Raw genomic sequence first — 27,933 nt, 5'->3', positions numbered from 1 at the left:
TTTTGACACTGCGGTACAGTATGCACTGCTCAAAAATTATATTATAGGTAAGTGCATTTAGGTGAAGACTGCAAGAAGAACACTAATACTATACTGTGGTTGATATCTTAGTAGTTAGTACCTTAATACCTTTTTTGTTTTACAAACTAATATTTAAAATGAAAAATTTCAGCAGTTTAAGCAAATTAGATAATTGTCCTCTTTTTTGTGTATTAAACATCAAAATAGATGTAATTTTAAAAATATACTGATGGGGAAAAAAGAAACGCAACAGTTTAGGTGAAGAAATCTCTCCTGTTTTCAGTATTTTTAATACTTGCCCCATAGTTTCTTTTGAAGATTTATTCCATGTGATAAACACTGATGGAAAAAAGAAACGCAACATTTTTTGGAACGAGAATACTCCAAAGTAGTTATACCTTAAGTACTTTTACAAAAAGGTGTCAATTTGTTTTAAGCCCTCTGACCAGCAATACAGCTTGTGCAGTGAGGCATTGCAACTTGCCAATCACACGAAAGCTCATTAGGTGCACTTTTACCCAACGAGTTCCAGGTGGAACAATGCCTGATCAGGCTTGAAAAGGCCTTAATTCAAAGCTTAGGTCACTGCAAGAAAAAGGCCATGCTTAGGCAGTTTTCTGTGCATTCCATAATGCCTCGAATGTTACCAAAAGCAATGGAGAGGGCCATTGGCATGCTGCAGGCAGGCATGTCAAGTGCCAGCGATGCCAGACACTATGGAGTAAGCCGCTCCACTGTGTCCCGACTGCAGAGAACGTTTCAGCAGACCGGTAGGACAGATGACCGTCCAAGATCCGGTCGCCCTTGAGTGACCACACCAGAGCAGGACCAACACATCAGACCATCTGTCCATCAGGTCCATCTGAGAGATCGTTTCATATCTGCCATGCGTACTGCTGTTGAAACTGCTGGAGGACACAATGCCCACATCTGTGACAGGACAGTGAGGCTCCATGCTCCTGGCCATAGAGCAAGGCGACCTGTAAGAGGCCCTCTGCTCACACCTCCTAGACGTCACACCCAACTGGCTTGGGCCAGACAGAGGCTGCGATGGACTCGTCAGCAGTGGCATCAGGTCCTCTTCATAGTCACTCTTCAGCCTGTTCCACGCAGACGGGAGGGCCAGAATGTGGAGGAGGAGGTGTTACATTTCGTTTTTCCGTTCGTATATTTTAGACATTTGTAAGTAACAGATTAAGGAACAGATAATTCCAAAATAAGACAGGAGAAAGCCAAGTAGAAAAAGTTGATTGGGAAGCCGCCCACAGAAACTACATATCCCAGAAACCCACAGCTGTGCTTCTGTGGGTCTGGCAGGTCTCATGTAGCCTTGGTTGTTTATAAGGACAGGTACAGTACTTTTATAACTAATGCTTGCTGAAGTATGTGTTGTTTGTTTTTTAATTTGCACTTTGCAAATGTTCATGGGAAACATAGTTAAAATGAGCATGTCAAAACTTTCCCAAAATAATCACAACAAGATATTGAGTAAAATTTTCTATATAGTTGATACAGAAAATGTTTATGCTACCTCAACCAGCTGTAAGATATTATATTAAAAATAACTATTGTTAATAACATTTGGAAACGTTATTATACTTCAATTTTTTTTATTTTCTGATACCAACATTTCCCTTTATTTACATGATTCCATATTAAGTGGATTTAAAGAAATAGGCTTCCAGTATATGAATGTTACAGTACTGTAGGTCAAAGTACTGTACCATACATAGTGGTCTAATGCAAGGGGTCTCAATCTAATGGATCCTGGCTCCATTCATGACATGTAATCCCCTTAAAAAAAAAAACTATACAGCCACAATACGTTTTAAAATGGTAGTTAGGCTATGTATTTTATGTTTACATAACATACAAAATATATTTAAAAAAAATATGATTATTAAATTAAGAAAATAGTTTAAATGAAGCTACTGTTTTACTAATGCCTAACACAACACAAGTGCACTATCGTTCTTCGTCAGGTGTGTAGCACTAAGCACTAAACTCCGTATGCCAAAACAAAGCGCAGTACAGCACAGGTAAGGAAACTGGCTGCATTTGTACAGCATGTTCTTTACAAATGCACATTAACAAGTAGGCTCTGTGGAAACTGAGGATTTCCCCCCATTAAATAGCACAACTGTGCAGATCTGATTCTAGATTGTCCTTAAAATTTAAATGCTAAACTGTTTCTGTCCATTCCAGTATTTTATAAACTGATATTGTGCTGGCATTCTAACGCACATCACCGTCACCACATTTTCTTATGTTACACCCAGCACTGTAATCTATTGCACACAGCAATAACGTATTCCTTAAAACATCTGCATTGTAGCAGGCAGAACAGATAAACATAAAAATACATAATTTCAGTGTTCCATTAGTGAAATATGATATAGGCCATTATCGAGCCATAATATTATAAATCTTTTTGTACTGTTTGGTTACAATGAGAATGCAAAAAGTAAATTAATTACTTTTATTCGGGGTAAAGCAATTATGCAACAGATTTGAAGACAAAGAAAACACTGTTCTTGTCTGTCAAGTAAAACCAACAGGAAATACTCAGCGTGTGTCGAGAATCTGGGAGGGTGAGGGGGGGTTACGGACTCAGTTCCTGTTCTGCGTTTACTCATCAAAACCACCTTTCAGAAAGTGACCCAAAACACATTCTCGTTTAATGTCACTGAGCAGACAGTCTACTCCGCCACCTCAGGAATGATAACACTGGCTTCTTTGCTGTCCGCATCTCTGTAATCTTATCAAATAAATGGCCAATATTTACGGGATAAGATTACAGAGATGAGGACATCATGATGGTGCAGTAGTTAGCATGACTGCCTCTCAGTGCTGATGTCCTGGGGTGCTATCTATATTCTCCCTTGTTCATGTGGGTTTCCTTTAGGTGCTCCAGTTTCCTCCCACAGTCCAACAACATACTGGTAAGGTTGACTGGCTTCTGAAAAAGGCCCTGGTGTGAGTCTGTGCATGTTTGTATCTATGTGTGCCTTCCGATGGACTGGTGTCCCTTCCAGGGTGTAAAATCCACTCCAGTGCTTTGCCAGGACAGACTCCAGCTTCCCTGTGACCTTCAATTGGATCAGGCAGATCCAGGTCCAGAAATGTACTGCTATCAAAAGGAAAACAAAATTGGACAAAATAATAGGGAAGTAATTAGGACTTAACACTGTATGAAAGCGATCAGAGTCCAAATGAGCCCCGCTTTGTTCTCCTCTTGCATGTTAAAAGTCACAGCTGGGCTCCTGTGGTCTCCGGGCTCGAACCACTTCCCACTCATTTCCTCAACACCATTGATTTTACGCTAGGGATTCAGGCTGCCCAAGCAAGCAATCTTGAAACTGGAGGGGAAGCCTGTCATGCAGACTGGACTAAGTACAAGCTGCAGACTACATTGATATTTGGAGCCACACGCTGTGATCCTTGACATTCACACTTTGCGAGAATTATGAGAGGAAAAGATGGAAACTGCAGGCAAAAGCAAAAAAAAAAACATCGATTACCTATGCCATGCTTGGCATGGATGTGAATTGAAATTAAAAACTTCAATTTACAATCATCCAAGCGTTCTACAGTGTAATTCTAATCAATATCCATTACTGTCAATTTATACAATGTACTTGCAAAGCAATGGGTTTGACTTCATAAATAAAAACAAGTGCACTGGTTTTATTTTTATGGCAATTTTCCTCCTCTATTATAGCATTTTAAGTACGTCTGACCAAGACTCACACATGGCTTACTGTAAATGCTATTAAAAAGCTCATTTAAAAAGTCCACTTTTGAACTGGAAGCTTGGAAATGTGATCAGTTTCACCAGATACAGGAGGCAGAAGAGAAAACATTCAGATTTGAGCCTGACAGGAAGAAAGACCTGAACTTTCTTTATTCTTGAAAACAGAAGATCATGATGGTACTGGAAGTATTCACAACCCTCAAAAGCACTGACAAATTCAACCCTGTGGACTTTTTCAGAATCAACAGTGAACACAAATGAGAGGGAAGAACAAGGAGAAGCTGCATGGAAGCTCATTTAAAACAAGAGAACACAGAGCACTTCATTACCCAAAGAGTTGTGGGAGTGTGGAACAACCTTCACAGTCACGCGGCTGAAGTCAATATCCTGGTTTCTTTCAGAACATAACAATCGGATCAATTAACTAATAACTACCAATTGTCTGAATTGCCTCATTACATTTTGAACCTTTCTTATGTTTCTATCTGCTTCTCTTCTTCCAGTTTCAGTAGGGCTTCTTAGTTCTTATAACCTTATGAGTTCCAGGCTGCAGGCGTAATGAGACAGTCTGGAACTACCTTGCTTGTCTTATTTGAGTATAGAACAAAATGAATCAACAAACATCAAGGACATGACTGGTCTAAGAGTGTGGGTCAAAGTCAAATACTGCATTTCATTTCAAGGGTTAAATGAATCACCTTGTGAAACAAAAGTAAGTTTCTACAGTACCTCTGGAAATGTCCCATAATATGCTGGTTTAAACAGAATTCCGTTTGCTTTTTGGGAAAAACATCGAATGGTTATTCTAGACACAACCAATCGTACCATCCTGTTGTGAGGGTTGTTTGATAAAAGCGACCCAAAGGGAATGGGATGGGAAAAGTGGGAAGAATAAAATTCCCTGACCTTCAAAAAAAATGATACATCAAAACACAGGAAGGATAAAAACCCGTGATCACTTTCATGAAATTACAGCTTAAGAGACAAATTTAAATTAGCTGAAAAAACACAAAATCTGACATTTAACATCTCAGATTGTGGGGAAGATTTGCACACACCTACTGTAGCAGGCCTTAGGGTCAGACCCCTTGCTAGAGGAAATGCAGTCCCACATTCCACAATCACAATGATGAAACCCTAAAGAATTCCTAACCCTGACTCAGAACAACCACATCCAGTGCCTTCTCTTATTAATCTGACTCAGTTGGTTCACATCCCAATATAAAAAGGAATCCAGCAGAGATAATCCTCAACCCCATCCTCAATTAGTCCTTGTGGACTCGCAAGACAAGGCCTCTTGGTGCTGGGAGCTGTAGAACGGTCCTGGGCTAACGCCAGGAGCTCTGCCTGCGTGTGTGAGAACAGCCAACAGAGCATGTCGAAGAAAAACAGACTTTTTTTAAGACGGTCATTCAAAATCCTCACTCCAGTACCAGGGAAACAAGACTATTTGCACCTCCTGAAGTTCGACAGCCTATGCGAGTGATCACATTATAGTAACAAGTTTCTCATCCATATGCTTTCTTTGGGAAAAAAATGTTTATATTTATTGTATTTTTAAACAGCCTTACAGGAGGTTCTGCCTGAAACAAGGCCACGCGAATGAACTTGACCTAAAAGTCTAATTTCAAAAGCTTTGTTGGAAAGCATAGAATTTGTTTTGTCTTTTTTCAGGCAACCAAAGCCTCTGCTATGAAAACCTGTTCTTTTCTTATGTACCTTACTCTTGTTCTTTGATCAACCTTTTTCAGAAAAAATTGAAATACTGAGTACAGACACAGAAGGAAGATTGCTTGTTTTATCATGTAATCTTGAATATATGCTGTATATATAATCTCATGCTATGTTATTTTCCACCTTTGTTTATGTTAGTGGCTGTTACTGTCACCATGAACAAAAAATAGATGCACTTAAATTGCAATTAGATGGAACTGATTTATATTTAAAAAGCACAGTTTCAATTCTTTACTCAAGTGCATAGTTTGCCTAAAAATAGGCTGCATGACAATAAGCCAAGATGACACGCTTTGCATAATTGGTCCCTACTACCTGTAAAGACATCACAGTAACAGAATAGAGACGAATGTATAAAGGCACAGGCAGGAGGAATGGTGTCAAAACCACCAGCCCTGGAGATCCACTCAGTATTTACTGTACGGTGAAGGCTGGGATTCTCATTTTCACCTGAGTCACAAAGGAGCATCACAACAAGCATGTGTCAGCCTATGCAGGCCAGACATCCAGAGGTTGAGACCCTTTCTTTTGGACAGAAACCCACCAGGAATTAAGTTGCTTTAAATATAGTAAACTGAACGATTGATTTTGATGTAAAAATAATTCCTTTTGTCGCATTTGCCAGCAAAGGAAACTTGCACCCTTATTTTATGGTTGTGTCTTATTTAGCGTAGGGAGAAAGGTTCCATCCTGTTTAGCATCAGTTTCAAGAGCTGTCGTGCCCTGAGCAGGGTCATATTTTGTAAGAAATGGTTTTACTTTCCCTTAATCGCATTTATGTTTCATCCTGAATGTGTTACAATCTATCTTGAAGTCCCATGAGTTTTTTTCTATAAAAGGCTGAACCAAGGTACTGACACTTACTGTAAATAACCAGTGTTTTGTGCTTACTGTTAGTTTTGTACTGAATTTTGTCCTTTACTATGTTGATTTTTATTTACTCTGTAACCACGCTGTGCTAAACATATACTGGATATAATATTGCTATATATAAACATATATTGCAATATACTGTATAAGGTGGTGTCAGGATGGACTCTAATTTGACCCAAATCACAACACCCTGCAACACTTTTTTGCAATTTTTTTTTATTAGATGATATTTATTATGATTTAGATTTTGGAATATACATTTTAGTAAAAGTAACTATGTAAATGTTAATGGAGTTCACTTAATTTTTGTATTGTAAACATTTTAATTACAGATCATTATTTTTTTAAGGTATTAAGGGAAATATTAATAACAAATATAGAAAGATACTGTAGTAAAATTATCGGAGAGAAAACCACAAAAATTCATTAAACCAATATCCATAAACACTTCATCCTATCAAAGGCTGCATCGAGCCAAAAACTAACCTGTGTCTCACCCCAGACAGGACACCAGTCCGTCACAGAGCATGCGCACACAGAAACAATTCACAGACACTAAATCCAGCCAAAATGTGAAGTAAGACAGCAATATTGGAAATAATTATAAAACATATACTTCTCCATTTCAGGGTTCAGTAGAAAAACCAGAATAATGTATTGGTCAGTATATGAGTATTTAGTAGGGAAGCTTTCTTATTTCTACAGAGCTTGACATTTTGCTATCAGGCTCCCATATAGATGATCAATTTTGTTGGATTTACATTGAATCCAAATATCCTGAAACATTTCCCACAATTTGTATCAGTATGCTGTGTAGGGGTGTTTTGTTTCTTCAGCTTCTACATTCCAAACATATATATTTTCACCACAGGGTCTGTATATTAGGAATCATGGTCATTCGGAAGGATTAATCTCTGCTCAATTCCTGAAGGGATGGTGAAGTGCATCAGAACCTTTTGTACCTGTTGGAAAACCCAGTATACCTACTTTAATATGTATAATACACATTACATCCACAACTGCATTAAACTACCCCTGAGCCTCACTGTAGCTTTTGTCCACTGATGTACTACTTTCTACTCCACCTTTAAGAAAACAGCCATTTCATAACAAACTATTCAGATTTGGACAAAGCTGTAAAAAGTACCTGCAGTATATCCAAGTTTCGATAATCCCGCTTCATTGCTGTTGCCCATTTCAGTTTGTTGATTTGCTGCTTCACCTCAGCCAAGATTTCAAAGTAGCTACAAGACTATTGTTCACTAATGTGTCTGTTATTGAAGAAGCCTTAACTATTGTACTTTCAGCAAGGTCATTTACAAGATCTCTAACCGATCAGCACGAAAAGGAATTGACTCAGAGGACCTTGGCATTATTTTAAGAATTTTCTCTCAACCACTGTCACCTGAGCATGGTTCATGAATATTACAGTCTCAGATGAGTGAGCTGGAGATTAAAATTAAACATGAATTTGCCTACCTTCAAAAACCTCAACATCTGTGAAGGACAGCTTTCTACCGCAGTCTCACATTTAACGCAGCTCAATAATAAATTCTCTCAAGCCAGAAAAAAAATCAATAAATTAGTGTTGATAGTTCTTATTACTGTTTGAATGTTTGAATACTTGCAATGCATTTTGTAATCTAATGTCTTGTACAGTACACATTAGGGTTCATTAGGAAAGGGTTGACATCTCCATAGGTCATTCTACTTGATCCTTCTCCAAATTGATTTCTCCAAAGAACTAATTGCAGCATTTCTTCCCAAACGACTCCTGCTAATACAATGCGACAGCAAAAAAGGTCATGCCTTTTCCAAGTAAAGATTTCTAAGCTTTAAATGCAGTAAAAAAAAATTACGCTTAAAAGAAGCAAGAGTAAAAAAGAAGAAAATTCCACAGGTACAAAGCGGACTGCACCAAGAATTGGAAAGCACCCAGCCTCATTTTCAACTGGATGTGTAGATTAAGCATTGGTATTAGTACTGTTGTTGTTAGAGCAAGAAATTCCCCTTTTTGCAGGACTGAAACTTCTTAAATTAACATCAGTAATTGACCATACCTGTACTGCAGAAGCCTGTAGAGTGGTGAATGTATGGACAGTAAGGGTGGAGCTCGATAAATCCCACCGCTGACACCTTTCACATAAGCATGCCTCCTGGAAAGAAGAAACATTGTTTTCAAAGAACACACTCCAATCACCATAACAACACACTTCAGAAGACATCTATCAACCAACGGATTCATGAGAGCCCTCAAAGTGCAATCATGACAGTTGTTAGCTTTAAAAAGCTATCATCTTAAGCCACATGGATTGTTCCAAAACAATTATTAACAAACAGATCTATGATGGTGTATTCTTGTACTGAACATTTAAGATGCTATTTTTCAGGATACTGGGTTTCGTTTTTACCTCAAGGTTAAACTCTTAACTCAACTACATCCAGCTGAAATCAAAGATGAACGCTCTTATTCATAAGAGGTACATTTCATTTTTTCAATACCTACCATCCAACCAATGAAATAAATTGGGCACATTCAGGGCAACTGAACATGTCTTTATACTACATTACCTGTATTCATCTCTTCTTTCCTGCAATTCTGGATGCCTTGCCTAAGTAATGTGCCAATTATTGATTTTATATTTCTTTATTATTAACATGCATTTGTTTAGAAATAAGCAGGTCTGATTGCCAGACAGTTATACAAACAAAGGTCCTACTGACTTTTCTTTGAAAACTGTGATAGGAAACAGTCTGCTTCCTTGTTAGGCCACGTGCCAAGATCAAACATATGGCTTACTACTTGCAAATCTTTCACAATTCCTTCAATCCTTAATATGAAATTCAAAGATATCACACACTACAAATTATTCATACAGGCATTACTCAAAGCCACATAATTTAGTCAAATTATTTATAATTTTTGACTTTAAGAATGAAAAAACCAATTAATTTATTTTCTCAATCCTAGAGTAGCTTTAAATTTTCTCGGTTAATTTATTTTTTGCTCATGTTTCTCTAATATTCCCATAGTGGGTTAGTGTCCAAGGGGTTCAAGTTTTATTCTATCGGAGTTAATGGAACAGCACAAATAACTACAAAAAAAAAGTAGATAGACATTTTCAAAGCCCCAGTTCAAACTTTGCTCTCGTTTTTCTCTATCAAAACAGATCCCAGTTTAAACACCAAACTTGTAAAATCTAAAAGAGAAAAACTATTTTGATTCATTTTGTTTTCCATGTCTTATTATTCCCACACTTGACTGGTATCTTCTATACTTTTATGAAAATGTTCAGTGGTGCAAAAAGCTTTGAAAACTTAGTTGAAGGCAACTCTGTGCTCAAGTCGCCTTCTGTGCTCAAGTTTCAGGACAGACACTGAAAGACTGAAAGATTTTGGACCTAGAGCCTTGCAAAAACAGTAAGAAGAGAGGACACTGAACAAGTCATAGATTAGTCCAAATCAACCTGTTCAACATACTTTTCTCTGTCACTACCATTCACCCTCTCCATGTGTTGATAAGCACACAGGCTACCACAATGACATTGCATTTCACCCCTGTTTTCCCCTTGACAATTTAAGATGAGAATTTAATCAAGTACGGAATTGACTAAGCAAGTGCAAGAGTTTGTTTCTACAGGTAGTGAGGACTGAATGATAAAGGACCATCATCTTCCTTTAAGCTGGTGGAATGGGACTGGGTTAAGTCATATGATGCCTTCAGAGTTACAGATACACGGGACAGTACAAATATGTTACCCAGTGAAGTGTTACAGAACGATAAGGGCAGGATGCGAGATGTGTCAGGCATACAGAGAGAAAAGAGGTCTTAACTCACATCTCCAGGATAAAAGCTGACCACAGCAAGTCAGATTATCTTCAGCAGGGCCCAAATCCCCCAACCAGTGTAACTGATATAATTATCTCAAAGGACTTCCTCAAAAGCACAATTACAGGGTGTGATATTTAAAATTTTATCAATTTAATAAACTAATACCCCCTCCTTGGCAAGAGAATGCTCCTCTATTCTATAACAAACATTATTCACAATATAGAAATGAACCAGACTAGGAACTACAATAGGCACCTTTAACCAGCATCAACATTTTCACATGCCTGCCTCCATTTTCAGTTTGTTCTTCTCTCTATCTCTGCACCACACATCTTCCCCTTGGGCCTGATTACCCTTACCAGCAGAGGAGAGCACACGTCACATTCCCATTCTCCAAAAAAATCACTGAAAAACAGATACACACACCATCATTTCAGTTTTTTCCCTAAAATATAAACAGCACAGCTCTGGATGTATACTAATGCTAATCTTTCCACTGCACTGAAGTGGACTAAACACCAATTAAATGCAATGTGTTATACTTGGCAGGTTGTTCAGAAAGAAGCACCACCTTCCTTCCCATACTGTACGTATTTCACAGGCTCTCCTGAGCCACTGTCAGTGCTGATCAAGCAGAAAACCCTAGCAGCCTGCTTTCTTTACGACAGAAGGTCTGGATGCTTTGAAAAGGTTAGATATACTACATGCACACTTAGAAGCATGCATTACAAATACAACAAATTAGTACTGAAACCAAAAACCGTTGCAGTTTTAATGCCTCTCAATATTTTTACCCAACTCAGCATTCTACCTGAGGTATGCATTTCACAACTGAAGCACACTAAATAAAGACAGATAGTTTTTTCTCCTGGAAACCACATCCTTGCTAAAATGATGCTGATCACGTTCTGTATGTGTGTAATGCAAGACCCTGAGGTATTGTACGTGCGGTAAGGGAAGCGTCCGTCACCTTTTTCCCTTTTCATGGACGAAAATGTCAAGCTGCCCGGAGCACTGGTTTGTCTGTCTGCTCCCCTAATGAAGGCAATAAAAGCTTTAAACCTCGCCTTGGTCAATCCTGCTACACAGTACTGCAGGGGTCCTTTACACTGCCCTGTGACAGCTGGTTTCACTTCACCCATGTGAAGATAAATTATAGGGTGATGGATGATGAAATGACCATCTGCACTTTGTGTGGACTTTACTGCATCAATACTGATTATGTTGCTCCTTAATAAATATAAAACAAGTTTGTAGTGTATAAACCAAGACTCCTATAGTTCATATTGAAAACTGACGCTGTTCGGTAGAGGAATGGCTGGAATCTGCATGTGGTTAACAGGTCCTAAGAGACATTTTAGGGATAGACTGCCTTCAAGTTAAAGACAAGCCCCTGGCGGAAATTACTCAAAAGACTCTAACTAGATACATGCAAGTGGAGGTATTAGGAACCACATGAAATAAGACATTACAAACATCTGAGGACATTTTCATTACTTTGAACTAATTCCCAATGCATAAAGAAAGAACCTAAGAAAAGATTAAATGTAAAAGCCAACGTGAAAGTGTTAAGGAACAGGCTTGATCCAAACGGTAAACACTAAATAAAGAGAAAAAAGATTTCCTCCATCGTAAGACGGAACACAGGCACAACACCATTGATGAAGGTGTTTTAATACAGAAATACTGGGGTGTCACAGGTGGCCATTAATTCAATTTCAAGTAAAATGAGTAGAAGTGAGCCCTATATCTTCAAAACCATGTGTTGTGCTAGATAAGGCAAATGTAGGGACTTGATTTCACAGCACCAACAGGATTAATTTGAATGAAAGTTCTAAACAAAGACTGATTTCACTGAAATGCAAGAGCAAACTGTAAAATCCTTTGATTTTGTGGACTAATTTAAATTTACAATAAAAGCTACATTAACTAAGTGTTAAATACTTCACTAGCTTTAATGTGGTCACCCTATCTAACATCTATTAAAGAAACCCTTAAGCAACATTTAGCCTACATACTATGCATGTTCTGGATTTCAATTAACATGTAGTCTATATACAGTATTTTAATAAGATAATAATAGTTACAAACTAGATTGTCTCAGTTATTAACTATTTGACCCAAAGATCTCATCCAGATATGTTCTGAAGGAAACCAGGGTATCAGTTTAAACAACATGACTGGGTACAGTAGCTCGATCCCTACTTCCACAACGCTTTTTGTAAAGAGCCTCCAGGTTTAAATGCTCTTTCAATGCAAATTCTGAAGAAGGCAACTGGCCTTCCCCTTGTGACTGCCTTTTGGATTTAAAGTACGTGAATCAGTTCTTCCTTTAGTCTTAAAACACTAAAAACATACCCTTTTACCCTCACACAAGTGTAGAACATTGTTTTAAATCCTGTAATGTCTTACAGTTCTTCTTAGTGTTGATTCCAGTGTAGCAATTATTTTTTTTTTTATGTGGTGACCATAATTGTGCACAACATTTAAAATGAGGCCTTTCTAGTGCAGTAGAGAAAATTAACACCCATTGATTTAAATTCCTTCCAATATTTGCAAGATGGGGAGGGGGGGTGTCATAGGTCAAAGTCTTGCCCTGGAGCAAGGAGCAAGGGGCACAAGGCCATGGATAAAGAGATAATTTCAGAAGAACCAATTAAACCTTGCCAGCATGTCTCTGGGAAGCAGACAGAAACCAGATGACCGTCCCCTAACTGCTGCAAACATGTAAACTCCCCACAGACAGAAGCCCGGAGCTTTAACACAACCTAGAACCTGGGAGCTAAAAATCAGCAGAGACCTTAAAACATGATGACTCTGAATCAAAATCAAAATATAACTCACTAGTGTGCTGCCATCAAAACTGTTAAATACAGAAAACAACAATACTGAACCTAAAGCAGCAGAGTTAGTGGAGACACATCCATCTGTTGTTTACAAATCATGAAAGAAACACAAACTTCAAAACGATTTCTTGAAAGAACTGTCAAGAGCCACCAAAATGGACATCATAATACTAAATGCTTCTCTCTTACATCAACAGCAATATGATCAAACTAAAGCTATTGTAGAGAACCTACGATTATGTCCAGACATTTCAACAGTTACATTGAGAATGAACAGGACAGCATGAGCTAGATGGAGCAACTGGAAACAATGTGAAAGTACATTTAAAACTGCAAACGCAAGGCAGTTCTTTACACTGTTGTGTATGGAGCCACCCGCCCATGTTGTTGAAGCCAGTAATCTTGTTTCTTTTAAGAATAGGCAGGATGAGATCCTTGGATAAATTAAGTACTAACTACCAAACGGGCTGAACGGGCCAAATCGCCTCCTCTCATCCATAACTTGTCTTCTGTTCTAAATGCAAACACAGCTTCTACATTTCGTAAATAAAGCTCGAAGAGGAGAAGGAAAAGGTCTGATTTTCCTTTCAAAAGCATTTCTCAGAACAATAAGTTCTGAGGACAGTCCAGTCAGAGTCAGCTCTATGTTACACAAACTGAGAACTGGAAGGAGGACTGAGGAGATGAACAGTGATAAAGTGTGATCAGTAAGGGGGGAAAAATATGGACAGAAAGGCAAGACAGAGAAGGATCATACCTACACTGACTGGAAGGGAGGCGAACAGACAAAGCTGAAGAAGCCAAGATTATATGGAGAGATTATATTTGATTCCCATTCAAATCTAACTTCATCAAAATTTAAATGATCGCATTTAAAGAAAAACAGCAAGACGAGATGAGATGAGATGATCTCATCTCGTGTTGCTGTTTTTCTTTAAATGCGATCATTTAAATTTTGATGAAGTTAGATTTGAATGGGAATCGTGCTCCCTGTGCATTTACTTTTCGCCACAGTCGCACAACTCTCTGTAAAGCGCCTCAGGGCAGGACAATAGACTAATTGTCTTCCAGTATCCATCTGCGATTGATCTTGGCTTCTTCAGCTTTGTCTGTTCGCCTCCCTTCCAGTCAGTGTAGGTATGATCCTTCTCTGTCTTGCCTTTCTGTCCATATTTTTCCCCCCTTACTGATCACACTTTATCACTGGTCATCTCCTCAGTCCTCCTTCCAGTTCTCAGTTTGTGTAACATACTGTAGAGCTGACTCTGACTGGACTGTCCTCAGAAATTTATCGGCAATATACAATTTCTTGTATTAGAAATTTGTCTTTCCACATACCCCCAACTTGCTCTCCATGAGACACACAGACAGGGAGAGAAGCTTGGGGTCAGAGCACAGGGTCAGCCTTTTATACAGCGCCCCTGGAGCAGCTGGAGTTAAGGGCCTTGCACAGGGCCCCAACAGAGAAGGATTCCTCTGCCGGCCACGGGATACAAACCGGCAACCTTACAGCCACAGGCGCAGATCCTTAGCCACAGAGCCACCACACCGCTACGTGAAGGTATGATTATAGATTATTCTATTTCAGTATTTAAAACACTTCTATTTCACTTAATCAGTGCATGGGACAGAGAGTGGGTTTGCGCAGTCATGAACTTAAGTACTTGAATTTTTACTTTTTGCTGATGGGTAAAAATGTATTATTAAGGAGTAATACAATATTAATAGTGGTCATTAAACACCAGTGACCTTCTGCAAGTGGCTTTGCTCTTCATTAAAAGTAAGAGTCCTATGCATAAACAAGACAATCTCCTAGCGAAAGAACAGGCAACTAGGCAGATTGATGAACCACCTTAAAAACAAGTATTCTAACTCTTATTTACACGCTTTATAGCACTACACTAACTCACTCTGCGTCTGTTAAAGGAAAAACATTTTAAGCACCATATGGGCTGAGCAAGCTGTGTTATTCTGCGATGCAGTGTGTCAATCGCACTTTATTGCATTACATGGCACACCATATTAAATGTGATTTGACAAAGTGGGATTCAATTATAATGTTGTTGAAACAATAAATTATGATGGATGAGAAAGCAAGCCATGGGGATTCCATTACTCAAGCCTTTCAGTTCTCTCAAGCAGATCCTTACAATACCAATGCATTTCGAATAATAGCTACTTCCATCTCCAATTTGTAACTGAAGGGGCCACTTCATTTTCATTCATCTGATTTGCCCTTTTCTGTTCCTAGTTAAACAGCAGCCCCAAGAGAACTCTTAAGTTCTCCAAACAGTTTCTGCCAAATTGTTCAGCATATGTGTATTTTTCCCCAGGATATGTGTATTTTTGGGGCAGGATCTAGCTTCCCACAGTTAATCCAGTGGCGGTGGGGAAAATAAGGTGTGTGTGTGTATATATATATTTCTCTTTGGGACATCCTTTCTGACTGGGTACTGACAGCAGGGGCAGAGGACACATTTCAAAATGAAATGGATAAAGATGACGGACAGGAAAACTAAATATCTCTATCAAAGGTGCATAGCCAGGAAAATCGAAAAGAGATGGACTTGAGTTGTGGCTGATGATTCACCAGAATTCCTCAAGATCTGAATAGAGGGGAGCCCAGGAGTAACAGCAACACACCAAACGAACACTCTAATCATATGTAGAATGTGGCTGCCTGAATTTAGGTTTCTTTTTCAAAATGGCAAGACACCTTGGTTATGGAAAAGAATGGCGCGTTTTTCATTGGATGTGCTTAGATTAAAATTCCATCAGAATTTTGCAGTGCTGGCAAAACCCGTCTGTCAAGATCCATTCCAGAGTTGGTAGCAATTCAGCAATGTGGATCACTTTGTAAGCAAGCATTTCTGGATATGTGGTTGTGTTGGAAAGGCACTTTATGTATAAGTTTATACTGTTTTCAAAATCTTCCACTCCCACAAGAAAACTGCTGCAAAAAAATAATTTATTTTGGTCTTTTCTTAGATAAATGAAATGAGCCAGTTAACATGTCAACTGGTCTTCTAAATTAGGCACCAATAGTCACAAGTTTATCAGGCATGTGTCCAGTGATGCAAGATCTGTGATGGAAAACTGCTTCTAACAGGAAATACAAAGGAAAAGATTTCAGGGAACAGATCATTCCCAGCGGCAGGTTGGTACAATGATTAGCATTGCTGCCTTGCAGCTCTGAGGCCCTGGGTTGAGCTGCAATCTGTGTGGAGTTTGTATGTTCTTCTCATGTTCACGGGGGTTTCTCTGGCTGCTCTGGCGTCCTCTTACAGTGCAAATACATAGTGGCTGGTTAACTGACTTTTGGTAAAAACTGCCCCTGATGGAGCCTATATGGCAGACAGGTGTCCCGGTCCAGGGTGGATCCTGCCAAGATAGGATCTTCTGTGACCCTGTATTAGATAAAGCAGTTAGAAAATGGCTGGATGGATGGATCATTCCCAGCTATCTGACGTGCTTGTTCTTCATGAGGGAAAGAGGCCCGAGTTGAAACCAAACAGAAAGCCAGTTCTCAGAATGTGTATAGGATGAAAAATCCCCCAAAAAGTGAGCAAGGATGGAATGTGTAAACAGATGCCAGGGAAGACAGGTTTAATATGATAAACTGAACTTGATTGAGGCTTTTAATAAAGCTGCCCCTGGCACCTCACTTTGAAATACATTGCTCTCGGTTTGCGTTATCTGCAGCAGGGAGAGGCAAAGCTCCCTCAGTCTGACACAATCGCGGCTCATAACTCACGCTCTGCGTCTGACAGGGAGAGCTGGCCTGTGGAATTGAGGAGATTTCTCAAACCAGCATGCAGCTGACAAACCGCTCAAGAAAAATTATTTTGCAGCCCCCTCCTGTTGTTTTATCGTTTGGGTTTTGTTCAGGTTGCGTTCTGGCACATCAATGTAATTCTTCAAGGAAAAACTAGCAATTAATCAGAACCACAAATCTCTGTTGTGCTACAAAAGCCTGATGAAGGCTAAAGGAAAAAGACAGGATGCAGAACTGAAGTTGTCTAGGTGATGAGTGAAACCCAACCAAAACACTGAGGACCGCTGGAAGAACATGTCGAAATACCACATAGCGACAAGGCATATTATTCCACTAAGTTATAAAAGATTTAATTTGTATTGACTTAACCAGACAATAACCCTTGCACCTTAGGCCTCTATGTAAGGCACTAGGAATGCTGAAAGGGTCCTCCCTGATAAGCAGCAGCCTAGTTTTAAACACAAAGCAGGCCATCATAAAGGGAGTCAAGGTAGGTAATGATAAATGTCCAACATCTGCATCTCTCCAACCTCCACCAAGGGAGACCATCTTGACTGAGACTCCAGGTCTGACAACCAATGAAAAACCTGCAGACCGGGGAAAGACACTACACCTGATGATGTGACAACCAATGATGTACTGTGATTTCAAGGGTTAAAGAGTACCGTCTCCACTCTCTCTCAACCAAACTGTCAATCTAACATCACCAATCGCATGACTGCAACCAATGTCCAAGTCAGGACTTTAACTTTAGCTCAAGTCACAAGGCCAAGGTACAATGTCTATAGGTTAACACAATTCTGCCCAAGACTCTCTCTGCAAAAGAAGAAATCTTGTATCTCGGAAACCAATTGCACCTTTTGCCTGATCAATAAAATTCACTGAACCTGTTTATCGACCTGAATATCATAGTAGTTCAGCAAAAGCGCTACAGCCAGCACCAAGCCAAGTTCTCCTCCACCTGTCTCAAATGGCCGGACCCGAGTCCCATGCTGTGAGATGGGTTTTAAAAAGCAAGCTTTCGCACAGCATTACGTTCCCCGAGGAGCTCATTTCAGGACGAAGCTAAGCGGCTGGTCTTCCTCAAACTGTGCCATGGGACTTCCTTGCACTTGAGACAGCTGAGATGAACCAGCCCAGAACAGCCTCCATGGGAAGGTGTTTAATCTCTCCATTAGACAGACCTGTTCAGCGTGTCCATCTGATGAGTAAAACCTCAATATTCACAAGTTTGTTCGTTTACTAAAAAGGTTTACATTAATATGATTATATGCGATTAATTTAACTTACAAGGTAGACAATAATGACTAATTGGTGATGTATTTTAAACCCTGATGTTATTAAAATATTTCTTTGTATCACTTAGCGATTTGCCCTCGAGCCAATTGTATAAAGCCGATTCACATATTGACTATTACTCTCGTTGGTGTGTGATGTATGTTTTGGTATACTGTATTGCATATTTTGAATCCATACGCAGAGATTGCTCGTTATTTTGACCGGTTGATTCCCAATGGTCACAAAGACGCAACTGTGCAATTTACAGTACCATAAAAAAACCCTTGCTCCAAAACCAGAGAATTACAACTACAGCAGTGTCTCAGCACTCACAAGGGTTCAGTGCAGAGAACCATCATCATTTGCCAAGAATAGCCCAATTCACATATAACCATGTCCACCCCTATACCTTCACATAATGTACTCCAATATATAGTACGGATGGACATAAGTAACCCTTCCTCATACAATAATTTAAGTACGAATGCATCTGCTTTATGTTAATTTAAATAACACTGATCAGCAAAAGGAAACAACGGTAACCACAAACGACAGGTAAAATAAACAGCTTGAGTTCATCCTCTGCATCCAGCCTACACTTTTTCTAACGCAATGAATGAACACTGGAAAACTGGCATAACTGCATCCCTGAAATGTCTGCAAATTCAACAGGTCAGACCAGGAATCAATCCACAACAAACTCGGAAGGTTTCCTTAGCTCTTGTTCCCATTGATGGAATAAAAACAGAGCTTAGACATCTAGCCGAAAGTGGCGACGTATTGGCACTCTCACTGGTGAAAGGTCTTGTCTACCTCCTGGAGCTCCCACATGGTTAGGAGTGCAATTCTGCTTCCTGATACAGGAGACAGGACAGCTGACTGGTTCTATCTCCAACCCCCACACACACAAAACACAGCCTCTGAGCAAAGTCTCAAAACAAAACATGTCATAAAACACTAAAGCACGGCATTCAACTAACAACCTTGAAGATAGTTTCATTTGAAAGACAACTGAATAAAGGACATTAAGAGAAAAGCAAATATTATCAGCGTCATTTTTTTCCCCAGTTTGTGTTGCACTCTTATACGGTATGTTTTTTTTGGGGGGGAGGGGTTTCTGTTAAAAACAACTCTCTTCTGAAGAAAGTCCAGTCACTGGACTGAAATCGAGGCCTATAGTAATTCTTTCTGAATAAAGGAGAAAATTATCTTTTTCAATATTAAAACTTAATTAAGAAATGAGGCCTTTGCCTAAAATGTTCCTTTTAATTTTAGCTTCAAATAATCCTCTTGCCTGCTTATGGGCTTTTTGGGGGGAAAAGGCTGCCTAAACGCCTGTTGTGGTTGTCATGATTAAGACCGGCTTTGGCTTTTATAATTCAGTGAGCAGAACAAGATTTCCAGATTTTATTTCCGATTTATAGAGCTCCTAACCCTCCACTCCTAGGGCTTTTTCGAATAAGGAAAAGAGTTACAGATCTGGCAAAAGGTTGTTTCTAACAGCCCCAAAATTACCATTCCAATTTCCATCATGGATTACGCTTACTTAGAAATACAATCATTGCATTATACTGCGAGGTTCTTGAGTGGTTAAAGTGCACTCCATTAATTATCTAATACTTAGACTTGTGGTCTCAGAGATATCTTAAGATCAGCTGTAACACTCAAGGGTTTCTGTGCTTCACTTGGGGTTTTGTAGAAAAAACAGAACATCCTGTATTTAAGTGTAAACAAGGCCTTTTGAGAAGATTCAAGGCTGTTGTTTAAGAATAAACATGCATCCAGTTAACTCTTCAGACACATTTATTATCTTATTCATCTGCATCCAAAAAATCAGCTATTACCAGAGTTGTCTACACATTAGGGCTTACAATAAAAGCTATCCCAACCATAATTCTAAATATGAAATATCAGAGAATTCATCGAGAATGCAAAGTATGTGCTACAAAAAATACAAAAAAATCAAGATAAAATAATGACAATCTGGTTAGAAAGCAGATTTCACGAGATTCGAGGTTCAGACAACCAAGAGACATGCACCTGAACTACTGTTTTTGCGACATCACACACTATTTCTTGCTTTAGGAGGACCTCACTGCTCTCCTGTAATGAACAGGGATGAAACAAGTGATAAATTCTGTCTAGTTGAGAACAGTGCACATAAGAGCATTGGAATGGGTACAGGAATTGTTTGGTGTTTTTACCTTCCAGCGTTCACTGGGGTGCCCTAGATGTTAGAAAAGTGAAGAAGATCCAGTTCTCCTCCTGTCAGTAGCATCTGATTGGAACATTTGGTCCTTACTGATAAAGGTAGCACTACATAATTTACAGTTTTAATTTAAGGTTAGTCATGCTGCTTCATGACCTCAATATGAACATCAGCTTCCCAAAATTACTTCTGTCACAGTTCAGTATTGTGCGCAATTTCTAAGGATTGTGTAAAGAAAAAGATTAAGACCAAAAAGGCTGAACTTAAAATTGACCCATCGTCCAGACGCACTATTTTTTTAACTTACAGCTTAGACAAGTTAAATACATTTTGCTACATTTGAACCGCGTTAAAATTCTACATGCCTCGTCTTAATCAGATCAGCTTTAATAAGCCTTCCGAACTATCTTCTATGTTTCTGTTAGCATAGCCTTTATATACACGATAGCTTATAGGCGCTTTAAGGTTCCAGTTAACACTCTCAAATATAGCATCAGTTGCACACTGGTTAGGAAGTGGTTGAGCTACTCTCCAGATTCATCTTCTATTTCAACCAGCTGTTTGATGTCTTTGACCTTGTAAGGGAAAGTCTCAAAACAAGAGACCGAAGCTTAACTTTTTAAATTAAGCTAAGAAACAGGAAGAGGCCATTGTGCCAGAATTAACAGCTCACTTTTTAAGATTTAAGCAAAACCACTCAATCTGTACACACACCTCCCTCACTGTGTGGAAAGACCCCAGTCACCCTGTCAGACCGTCTACACTGTAAACACCTTTGAAACACCTACAGAGTGCTCCTTGTCCTGGAGCAGGACAAGCAGACTGCTGAAATGGCCAGCTCATGCCGTGGTTTTGTGAATCATGTTCAGTCTTCAGCCTGTTGAACACACGGGAGGAGGTACCGAGATGCAGAAAGTGTGTTTCGTGCCACAATCTTAGCACTGAGGTGAGCCCACACAAGGTTTAAAAAAGCAAACCATGCAGGGCACAGAACAAACCCCCCTGTAATGCCGCATTCATCCACCAGTAAAATTGTGCTGTTCGGATGTAAAGACGAAAGAGTGTTTTCATTGTAACCGAGAGCAAAAAGTGATTGATCTCCTTAACAAGAACATACAGTACAACTGCACATTTCACTCCATTACCAGCACATACACATGTCCTGCTTCATAATGATATGTACATCTACAGCTGGTGGCACTGTGTGGAAAGCTAGGTGTTACTGTATCATCATGGCAATATTTTAAAAGCACTTAAATATCTGACAAATAGACATATCAATGCTTATGTAATAAGCCATCCCAAACTGAAGGCAGGATTAAACTCACTTAATTGATCAAGGGCAGAGACCAGAAATATTATGGGATGACTCTGATCTGGCTTCTTCTTTACTAAGAACTTATCAGGGTTTCCTCTTTCTTAAAAAGTACAGAGCATTGGAGTTGGAGATACAACAGAGGTTAACACCCTCAATCAAACCTCTTTCATTTTTATTTCAAATTAACGGGGGCTCTTACACCCCTTCAAAATGCGACAACTAAAAAAACCCAGCAGGCATTTAGCACAGATCGTCTCATACACACATTCCAAACATCATGGCCAACAATACTGCGTGGTTTAGGATTTTTTTTTCCCACTGGACAGAAACAGTTTCCTCCCTCCCATGTTCACAGGCTCTGAACACATTTCATCGTTGGGTCCACTGCTGAAACCTCCCATTTAAAAATACACAAAACAATAATGTGGGCGCTGTCATTTGTGTGACACAAGGGAAAAAAATGTTTCCAATCTTGCATGTTCTGGCAGTCCCTTCCCTGAAGGTAAGGAGCAAAACCACTTGCTAGACATTACATTACAGGTCTGGACTGTGACTTCTTGCGTCTCACAAAATGTTTTGAGCATTAACGGGAAACATTTATTCTTCAGCAGTGAGCAACCAAGTGGGCAATCTATATTTTGTTTTCTTCTCCGAGCAGATGTTTGCAGGCTGCCCATTTTGAAACGGCCAACCCACAACCAAAGCACAGTGTACCTGCAGAATAAACCTATCCCTGCTGTACTAGAAGAGATGTTTCTCAGTCCTCGCTGCTTCATCTCCAAATCATTTCCTATGCAAAGCACCAAGACAATGACACCAGTCGCCGCAGCAGTCTTTTAATCAAAAGCAACACAGAAGTCATTCAACGTAATGTCTTGAACTATCCCAACTGACAATGACACAAGCCACCAGAGGGAAGAGTCCTGCGTGGCTGAGAAACGGGTTTACAAAAACTTCAGAGGTGTGTGTGGGTGGAACGCAGCTTGAACTCTTAAGCATACAGTCTTGTTATGAAAGAATAAGCCAAATGCTCTTACAAAAATTACAGAAGACAAATACTAAAAGACAAAACAGAACTGACATTTAACTGGAGAAATCCAAGACAAACCTGAAATTTACATTAACAGTAATTACACTATCATATAATACTTCTTAAACAATAGCCCATTGTACCTTCTTGAGACTGCAAAACAGGTGGGTTCTTGCGGCCCAGGCAATTGTTTTAATCAAACTATACTCCACACAGTTTGACAATTTACCAGAAATTTACTATTACCTATAGTTCAGGATGATCACTCTTTCAAAACCATAACTCAGCTGTGCTCAACTACAGTCCTAGAGAGCCGGAAGATTTAGGGTTCTCGGTCCACTTCGGCCTTTAAAGAACGTATTTGCATAAGTGGGCAAACTGAACCCTTTCCATGTTCAGAGGAACGTGGAGATTTAAAGACATCTATAAAACCACCTGGACAGTGGCCCTTGAGGACCAGAGATGGGCTTCCTGACCATAAGGAAATATGCAGAAAAATCTACAGAGAAAGAGAAGAAAAGGTTTCTAAGAAATCTGCTTCATTTGATTCTCCTTGTGGAAGGTGCATCTCAAGGCCTACAAACCTAAATAATCAGAATTAAACAATATTACCAGTTCACTTTGCGACTGCATCTTTAAAGACCAAATCCCCCCGAATTCCAGAAGGACCAAGACATCTGAAGCTTTCAAGAGTTTATGAAATGCAGATTGAGAACACAAATGTAGCAGATGTTACAAGAACTGATCTGAGCATTTCACCTTTACACTGCTGATGCACTTTAAGACATAAACCACTCACTCCTGGCTTAAATTAATTCATTAACTGTAACTGACAGCATGTTAAAACAAAGGTTGCATGAACAGGTCATAAAAATCTGAAACACTTCCAACTCAGAGCAATGTAATTGACTGCAATTTACTGTAATTTAGCCTCATGGCTAGGACATCCTTGTAAAAGAAGCTCGGCTGAGCTCTATGCTTGAAGGAAGAGGAACCGACATTGATTGTTAATCCCACACATACTGTACAGTGCTGTCTGAACTCGTGCTTGGGACTAGGCCCAACAAGGAGATATACACAATGCGTTTTCTATGGAAAATCCCTTGGGATTGGCGCTTGGCATGAAAATGCAATCTGCAAAATAAACAGCTTGACTGATTTGAGCGGCTGACCTCTCGCTCATCCCACTAAATTGCGGATTCCTTGAACAAAATGGAATCCAGAAGCGGGCCATATGGACCCTGAGAGCGAAAACCTCGCGTCCAGGAAAAAAATCATCAACCCATTACTGACAATGCGCTTTTTGGCACTTCTTACCCGCTCAAATTTTATTTTATCAATTAGTGTGTGGTAAAAAAATGTCGATTTTCGGCATTTATTTGTTCGATTCAAATTAGTATGTGCCCGAAATGTTTAGAAAACATGCACAAGTGTGTTCATGCCTTCAATTTCTTAGATGTTCTGTGCCAACAACACACGTAGACTTTTATACATCAGCTGCCTTTTTTAACAACAAAAAGATAAACAGGGATTTTATTTAACAAAAATCAGAAGCATAGAAGTATTATAGGCAACAACACGGAAAAAAGCCTGGCTTCCTTAATGTACAGTACTTCAAGGGAGGAATCTCTATACCAAGAACCTCTATTAATAAAAAAATGAAGATTTGATGTGATTGATTTCTCTATAATGGTGGTTGGCACCTGCTAAAATGTCCCACTCATGAGGTAAAATTTTCCATTTTTCTAGTCGTGTACCTTCAAACAGGCATTTTGATTATTTGGGGGTTTATTTTATTCCCCTAGAAACGGGAACAACAGCAAAAAAAAAAGAGGCACGGACTTTTCCCTGAAGACACAGGGTTGCAGACACCAAAATAAAATGAGCAGACGTTCAGCAGGAATTTGAGGGCGTCGGGGGGAAAGGTTGGTTAGGTGAATTAAGCCAAGGAAAACTTGGCTGACGTTGCAGTTCATTTCATCTAAGCATTGCGTCTGTCTGGGTGTCCACCCCTGTCCCCCGCTGTCTGACATGGCACTTCAACCTATTCCACTGCGCCGCCCTGCAAGCAGGGGTACGAGTAGCAGGCTTCTCTGTAGGCCAAACCCCAGATCAGACTGCAGCTGCTGCCCCAGCCTGACCGCGAGCAGCTCAAGAGAAAGGAGCAGGTTTATAGTGTACATAAATCTATTCTATTTTCATTCCAATTTACTCCTTGCAGCCTTTTAAGCAGTAAATTTGAAATTCCACCAAGTCTCTTCAAATGGAGGCCGTACTCTGAACGCACACAAACTTCTTTACCACTATAACACTTTTAAAATACTGGCACCATTTGTATTATTTACTGTACACATACGTCTCTGTAAGCATCTTCTTTCAGGAAATATTTTAGATTGTTTTAGAAATGTCAACATATATTACAAATAGCAAAAGACAATACTCTTCTATTCTATCTGGTCATTTTCAAACATTACATTTAATGTAAATACCTGTTCTTCCAAAATACAAAAATGTGTATTTACAAGGAAACAAGGTAGATCTTAATTCTTTAATTTATACATTTTTAATTTAAATATTTAATCATTACTCAAGAGTTTTTCTTCTCTAGTTCTTCCCAGGGAGACATATGAACTTAATTTAGAACTGGGATTAACAGACAGTTAATGACTGCTGTGCCACCCCAAAACCCATCATAATTAAAATGACAGAAAAAGAAATGGTGAAGGACGTCTCTGAGGCACAGCAGACACCTCGGATCCGGGGCTTTGTTTTGGATCAAGGCCTTAGCTCAGTCACATGATAAAATGAAGCTAAACAAAGTTTTTGAAGCCCTTCACAAACCATAAAGTCTGCAGGCTAGTAGAGAGAACCCATTTCCACGGCTTCTTTTCACACGAGCAGTGCAGGGACACAGAGGTGGTGTGAACAACATTACAGGGCACCCCCTAAAGCCTGGCCTTAATCATGGTGTTAGTCACACCAAGCGCAGTGGGGGACTTACATGGTTTTCACCAGGCCACAGATAAAAATACTGAGCAGGTAAAATCCCAAAATCCTCCACCGACCCTCTTCTCTGAGCTTAATACATGAAAAAATATTTTATTAAAAAGTTCTTGTATGTTTTCGATTAATTCCCACCCCCTTTAGAACTGTCAATTGCTTCCATCTCTGGTTAAAGCAAAATCTTGTACTGTTTCTCCCCGTACTGCATAGGAAGAGAGAGAGGCTGGGCTGACATTTTCCCACAATCTACCACCCTGAAGGTTATTCATCTCTAGACTTGCAGCAAACTCCACAACACCTTAGAGCAGAGCCAGTATCACTCAAGCCTGCATTAATCCCACCAAGATGCCATTTCTTCCAGATATTACAGGAAGAAACATTAAGCCTCCTTTTCAGGACTTTAATGCATTGAAATAACACTTAAGAGAAGCTGTAATGACTCGGTACCAAATTTCTTTGCTAGTAAACATCAAGAAGTTTAAAAAGGCATGGACATATGCTTTTCCCCCCCATCCTATGAAGTCGTAAGAGATAAAATTTACCTATGTAAACTGTACCAAATCAATTTGTTCCAGCAGAGCACAAGGAAAAAAGATCCCTCACCCTCTGTCTGCACAGCACAGCAGTCCCACAGACAGCCCACAAAATCCTCCTTGCCAGTTACTTAACATGGTCATACTTAAGCTTTCTCTGAAAGTGCATTGCAAGCCAAACCAAACCCTTTTCCCAGATCCACCTCCAATGTGAAATAAGCCATTTCAAGATTTGTCATGTAGTGGGTACAGCTTGCAAGAAAGCCAACACTTCCCTGCGTCTTTACCAATGCTGCAAAAGGCAGGATTTTGTTTCACGTATTTATTCGCGTTGCTAGGATGCATTTCAACGGCTTTTAAAAATCCAAAGCACGGTATGCTACCTGTCCAGGAATGAACTTACAGAATACATTTTTTCTGACTTAGAATTCAGATCAGATGTAATGACTACAACCCAGTTGGTTCAATGTCAAAAATTTTAAAAACATCACATTGCACAGACCGTAGTGATTTTCAGCCATCAGTATGAAGAGTACAAATGAGCTCCCCAGTGTCTGGACCAGTCAGGGCAGTTGCTCAGAGTGCATGTGGAGATCTGTGGTCCAGATGTAAGTCATGTGAGCAGATGACAGTGGCTAGGATTCACCAAGCAGCAGGCTGCCATTGTCTGAGCACCATCAGGGAGCAGGGTGGGATCGACACTTACAGAACAGGAACATCTGCAAGGTTGTGGTTATGTCAGCGAGAGATGCAGAGTAAAGGCTCTGACTGGTCGGTGTGATCAAGTAAAATGTTCGCAGGTTCTCCTTGACAGTACAAGAGTTACTGCTAGAAAACTGGGCCTTAAACAACTGGCAATTCCCAACTGGGTAGGTGAATAATAGATTTAATTTCAGCAGTTGTAACAAATGTTTTCTATTTAATTTCCACAATTATTCGATTTTATTCTTGACGTAATTCATATGACGACAACAGTACAAAATGCCTATGAGCAGGCTTGATTTAATCTTCAGGGTGTACAAGTAGCTGACCAACAAACTTAAATGGAAGGACTCCACTTCAGAAGAGATGTTTGGTCCTAAGGACCCATGGTCAGGAAAAGATACCATATCACTGTGGGTTAGGGATACGCTTGCACAATCTGGCCTCCCTAAAGCTCCCCCTTTACTCAAATGACGAAGCAGTCTCTTACTTGTCCAATCTGCTGTGCGGCGCAGAGGGGCTTTAGGTGCAGAATGGTTGTTGCACTTCAGTGGCAGATGAAATAAAGCTTTTTTGGCTCCTCTGGGATTAAGAACACTATATAAAATAACCAACTGAAGGAATGAAATCTGTCCTCGATCTAGCGACCTTGACGGTACAAGCAGTAAATGGATCAACTGAGGCAGATCCATGCTAAGCTAATTCTGTGTTCCAGACACTACAAGCCAACAGAAAAGGGATTCACCAGCTATCTGTCCTCTCTGTCGGTTTTTATGGCATATCCAAATTGGGCTTTAAAACAAAACATTATTTCTCTGGAGGCAATAGATTTACGGCAACTGCTCTACTCTTAGTGGAACCAACAATTTATGAATTCTGGACAGCTGTTGACGAAGCTGGCCGTCTGCCTTATCTACATCGATTGTTTTTCCCCCCATCTCAAACGGACAAGAGCGCTCAACCCCCCTGTCAAAGCTCTACCCCCGTCAAATAGCCAGGCCTTTCACGAATTCCCAAAGAAAAGG

The 27,933-nt window shown here is 39.7% G+C and overlaps 1 protein-coding gene across 2 annotated transcripts in view; it reads right to left on the bottom strand.

Moving 5' to 3' along the window:
• The window catches only part of galnt1 (UDP-N-acetyl-alpha-D-galactosamine:polypeptide N-acetylgalactosaminyltransferase 1), a 204,873-nt gene that overhangs the window by 150,405 nt on the left and 26,535 nt on the right, over positions 1–27,933 (bottom strand). The window contains exon 4 of one of the 2 annotated variants that reach the window (XM_088601435.1): positions 8,443–8,538. The exons of the other annotated variant lie outside the window; for it this stretch is intronic. The gene's annotated coding sequence lies outside the window, so the exon portion shown is untranslated. The remainder of the gene's footprint in view (positions 1–8,442; positions 8,539–27,933) is intronic. 2 annotated transcript variants of the gene reach the window in all.

Source organism: Lepisosteus platostomus, chromosome 12 (assembly GCF_059453375.1).
Source record: "Lepisosteus platostomus isolate fLepPlt1 chromosome 12, fLepPlt1.hap1, whole genome shotgun sequence".
Taxonomy (NCBI): Eukaryota; Metazoa; Chordata; class Actinopteri; order Semionotiformes; family Lepisosteidae; genus Lepisosteus; species Lepisosteus platostomus.
This window is presented reverse-complemented; position numbering and strand designations above follow the sequence as displayed.